The following is a 13705-nucleotide window of genomic DNA, read 5'->3' on the forward strand; positions in this document are numbered from 1 at the left end:
GAGACTGTGCAGAATTCCCTTCGCTCTGCCACGAACGAGAGGTATAGCGCCCCCCTGTTGGATGCTACTGGCCCACGTTCGGGCAACCACCTTGGCTCACCCTCTAAATTGCCTTTCCTGATATTCCTCTCTAGGTTTAGAGATAGTCTTTCTTCTTCCAGCTTCGTAGGAGAGAACAGTGTTAGGCGCTGGCACCAGCACAGCCGCCCCGAGGCAGCCCTTGCCTGTGCCTTGGAGGATATTTCTTTCCCTAGAATAAAGCAAAGACCCTTTCACCCTCTCCGTTCATCATCACCACGGGCAATCTAATTACAGCCTTGTCTTAAAAGAGGAACTCATTTACAATTGAGACTTCTTCCTTATGAAAATGTAACATCTTGAACTATGTTTTTATGGCCCCCCTTTTTACAAAAATAAAAAAGGAAATTAATTAATTTCCTTGTACACAGGAAAGACTCATGAGGTCTTGCTAGTTGTACAGGGGAAAGAATTCCCCCCCCCCCCCCCCCCCCCCCCGTCTCTCTCTCTCTCTCTCTCTCTCTCTCTCTCTCTCTCTCTCTCTCGTTCTCTCTCTTGCTCAGCCTCCTGCTGTGTGACAGTGAAATGCTAAAATGATTTTGGCAGAAGAATATTCTCAAAGGCTGTTTTTATTTCGGCAGCAGTGGAGTATCTGGGAAGGCAAGCTGCACCTCTGCCCTGTGGGGCTGTTTCTAATTGCAGGTGAGTTGCAGAGCCCTTCCCCCAGCTGGGTGGGGAGGCGAAACCTAAGGAAGATAATCGTGTCTGCCACACTCACCGCTCACCACTTAAAGGAATTAACTTGTTGGAATAAAATATTTTTATGGGTGCTGGAAAACTATGCATTAGAATAATGAGGCTGACCCCTTCCTCACGCCTTGCAATCACTGGGGTTTGTTTCTTCCCTTTCTAATCACAACATGCTATCTTCCCCCTTGCTCACACCTCTAGAGGCAAGCCTGGCTGAGAAGACTTTAGATTATCACCTTCTCATTTTCAGTGTGAAATAATTGCCCAAGGATGGAAACTGACAAACAGAAATGTGGATTTCGGAAAGCAACCCTCTTGTTATTTAGGATAGCCAAAGTAACATGGAGACAGGCGTATTCTTGTCTCACCAGTCATTCCATCTTCCCACTCATTCCTTTTGGAAAAAGCCTGGTGATTTGGTAGACCTAGATGAGTTGGCCATTTTCAAGACAATCAGGACAGTGACGTGTTTAATTAAATACCTGCACAGAAGCAGCAGCAGGAGATGAAGTTGTGGGGGGGGGGGAGGAGGAAGCCTCATGTGTTATATTCTTGCTCCTGCAACTTGCTAGCTATGTGATGTTGGACAAATCACTTAACCTTTCTGTGCCTTTGCATTTTCCTTTAATAAAAAACAGAACAGCAATAACAGTGCTTTATGGGATGGTGAGGTTGGTATATGTCCAGTGATTAGAATAATGATGGACACATAGTAAACCTTCTTAAACATCAGCCTTTCAGATCTATGCCTTTGAAAGGGCATCTCTTTGAGTACCATTTACCTAGCCTTGTGTACAGATAGGTGGTGTAAGCTCTGCTCCTGTCCTCAGGACACTTTTGTAGTTCATGCACTGGATGTGTGCATAGTTCATGATAGTTAGATTTAAATAAATGTTCAGCAAGAACAAGGGTAATGTGGTATAGCAGCCAGAGGAAGAGATGCTGAATTGGAATAGAAAATTGTGGATGGTGACATGAAAGAGGTGTCATGACCGCTGGGCTTTCCTAAGGACAAAAGAAAGGAGTCCCCACTGTGGGTGAAGCAGGGATACAGGCCAGAGGAGATACCACACCAAGATACCTTTAGATAAAGGTAAGGATGTGCGTGTGATGCTGAGACTAGCGAATAGTAGTCAGAGGCATCCTCTGTCTTACAACCTACATCATAACTTGTCTTGCCAGGCGAAAGAACCATAAAACAATATTGGGGTGCTTAAGTGTTCTCTGTATCTGTTCCCCTCCCCCACCTAAAGAATTTGAAAATACTTAGTGATGGGGTAAAGCCCTATAGTGGCCAACTGCAATTTGCCAGAAAGAAATCCCCAGTTCTGTCCATACAAGGTCTCTTATTCTACGCAGAGAAGTCTTTGTAGTCCCCATAAGCATGCAGCTACCTCTGGGGTACGCTATTTAACTGTCACGTAACATGACAATCCAGTGTCCTATTAGAGCTAAAATTTAATTGTGAAGACGGGTACCATATTTAACTGCAATCCTGGGGGGAATTTAGGTTGACAGGCTGTAATTACCCAAACTGGAACCTGGCCAGGACACACCTACTCTTTGCCAAAAGAGCTATGGGGTTTTAACCACGGCAGGCAGGCGTGGGAAGCTGGCGGTTATGTAGGGTAGAGAAGGCAAGTGGCACTTGCAGCCCCACAGCGCCCCCTAACTAAACTGCGAGCAAGCACAGGCTGTCCTGGGAGCCAGACCTTCACTGACCCGCTGCATTTGTGGTTTCCAGTGAAGTACCTCTGGTGGGGTGGGGGGGAGAAGGGGGGAGGACACCTGGCTCTAATCCGTCATGGATTATCAGAAACTTGCCATTTAAGGTCGTGCTTCTGTGTCCTGCAATCACGGTCTTATCTGTGTCTGTCTGTCCTGTGTGTCTCGGCGCAAGACTTGCTGCTTCTCTTATCAGGACAAAAGGGCTTGTCCTGCTCACATAATTATCTATCGAAGGACAACGGTTCCCATCACACTGCTGTTCCTATATAGGCGCCAATTAGAGGCATCTTTCAACTGGGGAAGTGGGCTGATCAGGCCAGTTTACAAAAAATCCCATTAGGGTTCTTACTGTGAAATGTGATGTAAGTTGCAGTTCTTACCAGGAAAAAAAAAAAAAAACTGGGTCAAGAAGAGATGGAAATGTGGCTTCTCGATGCTACTGAAGGGTTAAAAGGGAGAAAGTTCTAGGCTTCCAGCAGCAGTGTGAATAAATGTGGTCTTAATTTAAGGTTATGGATTTTTAAAAAGCCTATTTTTTTGTCTTCAGAAGTCTCTGCATTCATATCAGTTAAAAATAATTTAGACAGAAAATAAATGTTAGAGCAAACTCAAATTATTATGTGCATTTTAAATAAACCTGTGTTTTCTGCTGCAGACATAGCATATGAATAATAACATTAATAATGATCATGATAATTTGTCAACTGATGATATTTTCCTTCAGACCTTTCAGGCTGCTGGTTCATGGCCCTGCTAGTTAACTTAGCCAACCTATCCTTCATGAGGGGAGCTGATGATAACAACCTTCACTCCCTCTGCAGGGTGAAAAGTTTCTAGGCCCAGCTTTGCACTAATTAGCTGTGTGACCTTGGGCAGGTTGCTCAACGTCTCTGGCCTGCTGTCAAAGAAAAGAATATTCTCAAGGGAAATCAGCAGAAATGAAATGAGCAAAATCAAAAGCAATACAATAATGTCACTTGGGAAATTGTTTTCCTTTCTTCAAGAATACGAGTTTTGAAAAGAAAAAAAGAAGTAAAGTAAAAAAAATCAACTTCAACCAAGCAACTATTGATCAGGGCACAGCCTGAAGTTAGATTAAAAGTAATTTTTTAAAGACAAGTAGAATGGGTTTCTACTCAAGTTTCTGAAGACATTCACACAAATAGATATCTTTAGTCAGACATCCAACCAAATGTGCACTTTTCTACTTCTCTAGAAAGAGATTGATGTTGACCACTCCACAAAGGCAAGACTCACATTATTGAGATAATAGGGTCTAATTCTTCTACTAGTGATATAATTTCAGGGTACTTACAGTATAAGAAAAACCTATGAAATTGGGTCATATGAAATTGCCATTTTGAGAAGTCAAATTCATACAGTTTGAACAATGTGCTATAGTTTGGCTCATGTGTTGAAGGTGCAATTCTCAGCCTCTGGTGCTAATGGGAGGTATCCTTTAGATCCTTTGGAAGGTAGGGCTTAAAGAGAGGAAGTTAGATCATTAGAGTGTGCCTTTCAAGAAGATAGTAGGTTCCCACCTCCTTCCTCTCTCTCTCTCTCTCTCTCTCTCTCTCTATCATCTGTTGTGGGGCTTGAACTCTGGGCCTGGACACTGTCCCTACACCCTTTAGGTCAAGGCAAGTGCTCTACCACTTGAGCCACAGCACCACTTCCAGTTTTCTAGTGGTTTATTGGAGATCAGAGTCTCACAGACATTTCTGCCCAGGCTGGCTTTGAACAGCGATCCCCAGATCTCAGCCTCCTGAGTAGCTAGGATTACAGGTGTGAGCCACTGGCGCCTGGCTGTGTCTCTCTCCCTCCTTTTTTTTTTTTTTTTTTGTTTCTTCCATGAAGTGCATGATATTCTGCCTTACAACAGGCCCCAAACCAATGGAACCAGTTGACCATGAACTGAAACGTATGAAACTATGAGCTAAAACAAACATTTCCACCTGGGTTTATCGCAGGTATTTATCACAATTATGGGAAGTTGACTAATGTATAGTATATATAAGTTGTTTGTGTAAATATATGTGTGTGTCACATACACACTTCTTAATTTAAAAAAAGAATATAAAGCCAGGCACTGGTGACTCACACTTGTAATCCTAGCTACTCAGGAGGCTGAGATATGAGGATTACAATTCAGAACCAGTCCATAAGGCTCTTATCTCCAATTAACCACTAAAAAGCCAGAAGTGGAGTTGTGGATTCAACGGTAGGGTGCTAACCTTGAAGAAAAAAAGTTCAGGGACAGTACCCAGGCCCTGAGTTCAATGTTTATCTAGCAAAGCTCAGAAAAAGACTGATAAACTTTACATATTCCTGTCTTTTTTTCTTTTTTCTAGACCAACATATTCCTGTCTTAACTCTTAGAATCACATAAGACTTAACAGAAAAATACTTTGAAGTGCCAGATCACATTCCTTAACATGGAGACAGGTTTCTGACTTTGAGGAAGACATTTGCATGTGGGAAATGACTCAGAGGCATTGGTGGTACCATTGGCTCCCATCGAGGAACAAGCTACCTGTATACTGTGTGTAAGTCCACAGGACGCACAATGGAGACTGCTCTGTGAAACCTCACTGCAGCTTCACTTGGAAAGTTCACATTATAAAGTCTATCCCTGGAGAGAGAGTCATTTTTAATTTAGAATTTGTTAATTGATGATTATTTTATTAGCAATTAAAAATATACCAATACAAGTATGTTACCCAAGAATGACTTTGAGGCAGCTGATGTGATACAATATTCCAGAATATTTTCAAAAGCAAAATGTGAAGTTGCTAGGGACAGGGAAGCATTCCTGAATCAACTGTGTGGGTTTTACGATGAGCATTTTATTCAGTGATTCTAGATAGGAACAATCAAATGCACCAGTGATTAGGTATTTCATATCCTAAATTTTTTCCTGTTCCTTCTTATACCTCTGTAAAACAGGCAGAATAGATAGACAAGATGCTCTCTAAAACTTGTTTTACGGTGACAGGAAAGTAGATATCTTCATTGCAAAAACGTCAATAAATTATGGAACAGTATAAAAGAAAAAAATTGCAATCACCTGTAGTTACATCATTTAAAACGTCTTGCATAATACTTTGATCTAGATATTGTCCTGCACATGCACGTGTGCGTCCTACACACACACACACACACACACACACACACACACACACACATTGAGACATTTATCTCCAATCACATAGAAAAAAAAAAACAAGGCAAGAGTGTGGCTCAAATGGTAGAGCATCAGCCAAATAAGTCCATCCAAGCAAGTGTAAGACCCTGAGTTCAAATGCTGGCACAAGCAAGCAAGCAAGCAAGAAACAAAGAAACATGGAAGAAAGGAAGGAAGGAAAGAAGGAAGGAAGGAAGGAAGGAAAGGAAAAAGAGGGAGGGAGAGGAGAGAGGGAGGGATGGAAGGAAAGAAAAAGAAAGAAAGAAAGTTCAGAATCAGATAGCTCCCTATTCTTGTTTATGATCTGTGTTGTTTATTTAATGACAGCAACATATGATGGACACTTTTCCATGTCTGTCAGTATGAAGCTATTCATCTTTTAAAAGTAACTACATAGTATTCTGCTGTTTGCTCAACCAATGTGCAAGTAGCTACTGGTACATTTAGATTGCTTCCATTTTTGCCACTGGAACCTCACTGAGATAATCCATTTTACACACACACACACACACACACACACACACACACACACACACATCTTTCAACACTTGTTTGCTTATTCTTTAGGATTCATTTCTAGTGGTGGGATCTGTATGTCAAAGGACAAGGCTTTGTGTGATGCCTTGCCAAATTAATTGTTCTTCAGAAAGTTGCACCTATTTACAGTATTATTACTGGCAAATGTCAATGTTCATTTCTCCTCACTTTACCTGGGTATGGTCTATGTGTCCAATTCTGCCAATTCAGTCGATGAAAGGAGCTTAAGGTACTGTTTCATTTGGCATCTCTTTGATTACCAGTGGTACAGAACCTCTTCAGTTTTCTTGCATAGATGCTTGGTATTTTTTCCTCTTGAGTTATCTCTTCATGCTGCTTGCCAATTTTTTAATTTGGATGTTACTCATTTTTCTTGGTTGTAAGTGCACTTTATATATTATGGATATCTTTCTTCAATTACTGTCTATGTAAAAATATTTTTCCTAGTTTTTCATTTGACCTTTCATTGAGTCTGGATGTTTTGATGTCATTGTTTAACATTTTATCTAGTCACACTGAGGCACACAATTATAGTTCTCTTTTTCCTTCAAACTGTTTTTCTTGCTACTTCTCCAAAGGCTCTGAAGGGAAAGGAGATGGAGCCTTGGAAACCAAAGCAGAGGAAACATGACTATTTATAGTCACACTTGACATTTGTATGTCTGGTGTGCTACAATCACTAATTAGGAGCCATTTCCTATCCTGGCCCCAGAAATTACCTGCTTACCATCCATTTACTCTCTGGGACAATAAGGCACAGAAATGGAATGTCTGTGAGTACTCTTGGTGAGGGCCACTCTCACTGGCTGGAATTTAAATGGAAGTGCCAGACTTCTCTGCTTCAATCAAGGTGAGATAGTCTCCACATAGGTGGCAGATTCCTGGGATGAAGTGAGACCATGTGTATGAGTTCTGTGGGTGAAAAGCTGGTACTGTCCCTTCCCCTTCCTTAGAAAAAGGAAGTCTTATCTTTTAGGATACTTTAAAACTTGGGGCCTCTGACTTTTGCCACCAGAGTTCTAGGTCAGAGACTCAACTGGAGATATTTCACAAGGCAGGATCTGGCTACTTGCCCCAGTATTCCAAGATGAATAATGGTGAAGGGAAGAGAAAGGAGATTTATTACATGGCATTAGCATGTCATAGGAAGAGGTAAAGTAAACATTTCAATTCAACTTGAGGCTTAGAGGAAGAATTGAGGTAGGGTGAGAAGTATATATAATTATTAAACAGTCTTGGCCAAAAATGTGGTACAGTGGTCACATGTGGTCAGAGGTACAGACTAGTTGGTCATCATCTGATGCTTTCCTTTTTGACATTTACAGGCCCAGATAAAAAGCTGGTGCTTTTCAGCCAGACTGATTTGTATGTACTTGGTATACTTTGATTTAGACCACAGAGAAGATGGTATCATTTTATTCGAGGTAGTACTGGGATTTGAACTCGGGGCCTTACATTTGGTAGTCAAGTGCTCTACCCCTTGTACCACACCCCAAGTCCTTTTGCTTTTATTTTGTTTTTCAGATAGTCTTAAGCTTTTTCTTAGGGACAGCTTGGACCATAGGTCTAACTTTACAACCTGAATAGCTGAAATGATAGTTGAGTGGGTGTAAGTCACTGCTCCTGGCTTAATTTCCTTAATTTTTGACAATCAAGGTATCTAATGAAAACATTACAGTAGTCATGACAAACAAGAAAAAAACAAATGAAAAGAAAATGCTTTTGAACTTGGTGAATGGAGGGTGATCCCATAACTACCTCACATGGAACTCTTTCATACCACAAAAGTTGATTGCACTTCCCATGTGTAGGCAAAGGACTGGGAACAAATGATGCCTTCAGCCATAGTAGAGTCTGATAAGGACTGTTATGGGAGCAGCAATCTGGAAGGTAGGTGGGACCTTTCTAGTGACATCTAGGAAATACACAGGAGTTCAGCAGAGACCAGAATATGGGTGGTGTTAAGAGAGATGAGGAGCCAGACACCAGTGGCTCAGGCTTGCAATCCAAGCTACTCAAGAGACTGAGATCTGAGGATCAAAGTTCAAAGCCAGCCTGGCAGGAAAGTCCGTGAGACTCTTATCTCCAATAAATCACCAGAAAACCAGAAGTGGCACTGTGGCTCAAATCGTAGAGAGCTTGCCTTGAGCTGAAGTGCTCAGGGACAGTGCTCAGGTCTAGAGTTCAAGCCCTACTACTGACAAAAAAGAGAGATGAAGGCAGCATGCAAGTTGTCAAAGGCACTGGAGCAGGAGTGAAGCCTGGGAAGCTGAAGTCAGAAAAGACAAAGGTCAGAGCAGTGCTTCTTCCATTAAAGGAGGAAGATCTAGATTTTACCACTTCACCACCTATCCCCTCCTTTACCACCAATTTCTTTCAAGCCAATACTTATGTGATTCAATGCAATAAAAATGAAATTTAAAACTCTAACAAAACAGTGAAGCTATAGTCCCCTTTTACTATGAGAGTTAGAAGATAAAAATTACTTGGTCAAGTTACCACGTTTCTGTTATTCTCAATTTCTGTCTTGCAGAACAGTGGTAAGTTGTCTATCAGGCCCATTCCAGAAAGCATGTTATTTTTGAGTAGTCCTGAGCTCCAGCATTCAGGAAAGGAGATGGGATTGGTAATGTCCAATGCTTAACACCAAGGTGCTAAGTAAACAAGGTCTGCTGGGTGCCTTTTGAATGTAGTAATAAATAGACATCTGTAAATAGCTCTTTTGATTTGATGGAGTAGTTGAGACTGAAGCCAGTCTGTCAAAGAGCTCATTAGCATATACAGAGACTAAGAATCATAGAAACATGAAACACTGAATACCTTCTACTAATAAACATCATCATGGTTTATACAAATCTTAATGAAAATCAATGCTGTGAACAGATAGTGGCTGTGCACAGTGGTGTCTCACACCTGTAATCCTAATTACTCTCAAAGTGGCAATAAGGAATATCATGGTTCAAGGCTAGATTGAGTAAAAAGTTCATGAGGCTCTATTTCAAGTAATAAAAGATGGACATGGTGGTACATGACTATCATCCCAGCTATGGGATGATGTGGGAAATGTAAATAGGAGGATTATGGTATCCAGACCAGCACAGATACAAATGGAAGACCTTCTTCATAAAACAACTAATATAAAAGGCCCTGAATTCAAACCCTATACCACCAAAAAAGAAAAAAATAAGTTATTGCACAATGTGTCCATCTGTCCAGAGACATAGATTGTCAGGTAGTCAGGTGATCATAAGCTCTGTGCACAAGTCATTCATCCCCTTGGCCCTCAGTGTCCTTTTCTACCAAATGAAAAGATTGTGCAGATTTCTTCTCTGTATTTGTAACTTTTATACTCTATGCATATTTTTTTACATTCTATGGGTTTAATTTTTTAAAACCATAGTACATATTAATGCTTCTGACCCAACATATTTAGTCTGTTAGGTTTCTAATTGTGGTGATAGAATACTTGACACTAACAACTTAGAATAAGAAGGATCTGTATTGTTCAAGTTTCGGAGGTTTCAGTCCGTCATGACAGGGTAGATAAAATGGAACAGAGCTCACATTATGGCAGCCAGGAAGCAGATCAAAAACCCACAGAGGAGACTGGGACAAGATAGAGCCTGAAACAACATGCCCTCAGTGATCTACTTCCTCTGGTTGGGCTCCAACTCCAAAAGTTTCCAGAACCTTCCACCATAGTGCCTCCAGCTTGGGCCTAAGCTTCAACACATGAGCTTTTGAAGGAGACGGACGCTTCATACCCAAAGCATAACAATTACCAAGTTCTATTGAATCGAGCTGTACATCTTTAGGAGTTAACCCATTACTCACCAACATGTGCCAGTAAAATTTTTCTCAGTTGGTTATAAATATAAGATAAACCTCTCCTTCCCCCCAAAACTTGCAGAAAACAGAAATCTTATAGTTTAAACCATAAGTTCCACTTGAAACTTCATGTTGAAAGCCCAACTGGATCTTAGAAACATCAGAAATGCTGAGAATTCAGTTTCAGAACCACATGAGGTGGCGCGTAGCTGCCCAGATTTCTTATCCTTGGTTAGAATGGCTCACAGGAGAACCTTATTTCTATCACCCTGTAGGAAAACACATGGAAACCATGGATTCTGTAACCTTATGCTGGAAGCCAGGTGATCAATGACAAGTTGCCATGGCCTTCTGGAGTGGGAAGGCTAAGTTCAAAGCCAAATCTTGTCTTGAATTATCAGTCCAAGCTCTTTGTGCTAAGATCCTAAAGTGTATGACCATCATGTAGAGGTCACAATGTGTTCCAGAAGGAACAGCAGCATGGTCAGTTGGTAGATAGACAACGAAGTTATGGTTGTGATACAGGCTGGAGGAGAGGGACCATTTGTAGTGAGATGATTTAAAAAATTGTTTCAAATCCCTCTAATGTGTCAGGGATGCTGGCTGGATTCTTGGTCTATAGCTAAGACATTGACCTATCAATTTACCATTACAATCCTTGATATCCTCGGCACTCACATCTGCCAAGTCATGGAATATAACTGCTAGTCTTTTTCATAACCATTATGTATTATCTTTTTGTTGTTGTTGGCAATACTGAAATTTGAACTTAATGTATCTTGCTTGTATGGTTTGTTTGTCTGGCATTTTACCACTTGAGCCATGCCTCCAAGCAAGCTTTTTGCCACTTATTTTGGAGTTTGAGTGCCACAGACTTCTGCCTGGGGTGGACTAAAACTTTATTTTTTATTGGTTATGGGGCTTGAACTCAGGGCCTGGGGTGCTGTCCCTGAGCCTTTTTGGGCTCAAGGCTAGAACACTCTACCACTTGAACCACAGTGCCACTTGATTGGTTTTGATTGGAGACTCTTGGAGATAAGAGTTTCATGGGGACTTTTCTGCCTGGGCTGGCTTCAAATCATGATCTCAGCCTCCTAAGTTGCTAGTATTACAGGAGTGAGCCACCAGTGCTTGGCTTTGGCCTAAAACCTGGATCCTCTCAGTCTCTACCTCCTCACTAGCTAGAATTTCAGAGATGAACCACCAGTGCCAGACTAGCATCCATCATGTATCATCTTTGAACATTACTCCTAGTTTTATAGATATTACTGTGCCCCCTGCATGTCCTCTTGGGAAGAGCTCTCTCTCTGTCTCTCTCTCATCTCCCTCTCTGTCTCTCTGTCTCTGTCTCTCTGTCTCTGTCTCTCTCTGTCTCTGTCTCTGTCTCTCTCTCTCTCTCTCACACACACACACACACACAGATGCACCTGCTTTATTCAGGCAGAGCAGCAGAGCAGGAGAAAAGCAGCGAGTGATCCCAGGTAAACAGTGAATTGTCACGTGCTTCCTGCAGCGCAGCTCCTTGATCATTGGCAGGCTTTAAAGCCAGAGCTGTTTTCTGCGGTCCCCTTGTAGCTTCCTATTGCCCTCTGCCTATTAGCAAAACTGGAACATGCTATTTGGGTGGCTGCGGCCAGATCTGGCTGAAGAAGTGCCCAGCTGTTGCTCTTTCCTCTCTCCAGTTTTCAGTCCCCATGATGTGGACTCATTATGGCTGTGATCGTTGCTGATGACATTAATGCACTGTGCTGCTTCTCCGTCGCACGTGCCATCTGCTCCCATCAGCCCTGTGGGGTAAGTGGTAGGTAATTGTTTCCCATCGGTAGTCCATTTTCCTCAGATAAAGGATGCGAATTCAAAAATAAACATCCACTCTGAGTCATTGTGAAAAGGCTAGTGTGGATCTGGGGGCAGCCACCCCATCTACTGCTAGTAGTGGGTGAGGCTACCTTCCCCGGAATTCAAGTCGAAGGGCAATTTGATTCATTAACAGTGACTCTGGAGGAAGAGGGAGGTTCAGGGAAAGAGCAAACACACACACACACAAAAATCCTGAGAGTTCTTCTACCCCAGCAGGGTCGATGCAAAAGAGAACTGGAGAGATGGAACAAGAAATTGGTGATTCATCAGCAAGGGCTGGAGAGTAGATAGGATTGAGAGATAAAAGCCACCTCCTCTGGCTCATCATCCTCATTAGCTAAGGCCACGACTGACTCACCAAGGATCGTAGAATCCAGAAGGCAACTGAAAATTGAGCCTGCAGGTGAGCAAGCAAGACTGAGCTGAAAAGACAAAAATGGACAAGCAGAAAGGGCAGGACGGGCACTGCCAAAGAGGAGCCAAAGCCTTGCTCCCAGAAATTCTCACAGGGTAGATTTAGGAGCCTGTGATTTAGTGACATTTCTACAGACTTCTAGAGTGACCTATAGGGCTCTGGCCTTCTTTATTTTTTTTAAAGGAAATTGTAGCCTGTGGTTCACTTTTAATCTGTTTTCACTAAGCATTCCATGGTGTCCTTAGTTTGACCTTCACCTCACTCAAAAGTCATCTCCACACATATCAGTCATTGATTAAGCTAATATGTATCATGGTTCTGCCAGCTGCCAGGCACTACATTCTCTCCCAGGTTGTGATGGGCCTCTAGAGTTGGCCAGGTCATCCTGCAGCAACTTGGATCTGCTCTGCTGCTCAGTCTCCTAATCCTCAACTCTGCAAGGAGGACTGGGATAATGAACTTCATTCAGTCTCTCCTTTCTTCCCTAGACTCCTGTAACACTTTCTCTCCACAGCCTTGACTAGCTGCTTCTTAACTGCTTGACCCCACATACAGGACTTCCCATCCCTCTCTGGGTTGGGTGAAGTAGCTTTCCTACAAGTGTGGCCCCTGTCAGCTGCCTTCCTACCAAGGCATTGCCATTCAAGTCAGGAGAAGGAAATTCCCTAACACTAGGCTTGCTCCAATCACACTCAGGCCTGCTAATTGATTCATGTTATTTTATTTTCTGTACTGGTGGTTAGAGCCTCAAGCAATTTTATGCAAATTTATGAACCTTATGCAAATGAGGGCATCCCTAGACTAATTACACACAAAATGGAAGCTTTATGGGCACCTCCCCCATTCAACTGTGCCCTGACTCCTTCTCATCCCTTAAACAAGTCCCCAAATCCCATATCCCCACCAGCTACCAGATCAAGTGCCTCCTCTCCTCCCTGCCTCCTGCCTCCCTACCACCTACAGGCTCCTCAGTGGCCATTTTAGCAAGTGCAAGTGACAATGTGGACCCAGTGTGCAAAGGCTGTCAGCTGCCCCACATCCCAGGAAACCAGAGGTAGCTTGGGGATTACCCACCAAGCTTAGTTTGACTCTAAGACATTTGTTCTCATCCAGTCTCCTCTTTCAATCCTCCCAGGTGTGCTGAGACAGCTCAGGACAGCCCTGGGAACCTGCTTGAGCCCCACAGATCTGGCCGACCATGATTCCTCCTACTTTGAGGGACCAAGCCTCTACCTCTATCTCAGTTCACTGAGAACTCATCCTCAAGAGGGTCTGGCTTAGGTGAGTCCCCCTAGAAATAGATCCCAAGGCAATAATCGAGTGAGGAACCCTGGATTGTATGGGTGTCACATGCTTGCACACCTTGAGACAAGGGGGTGAATCTG

Source organism: Dipodomys spectabilis, unplaced genomic scaffold (assembly GCF_019054845.1).
Source record: "Dipodomys spectabilis isolate Male_0828 unplaced genomic scaffold, ASM1905484v1 ptg000735l, whole genome shotgun sequence".
In the NCBI taxonomy this organism is placed as follows: domain Eukaryota; kingdom Metazoa; phylum Chordata; class Mammalia; order Rodentia; family Heteromyidae; genus Dipodomys; species Dipodomys spectabilis.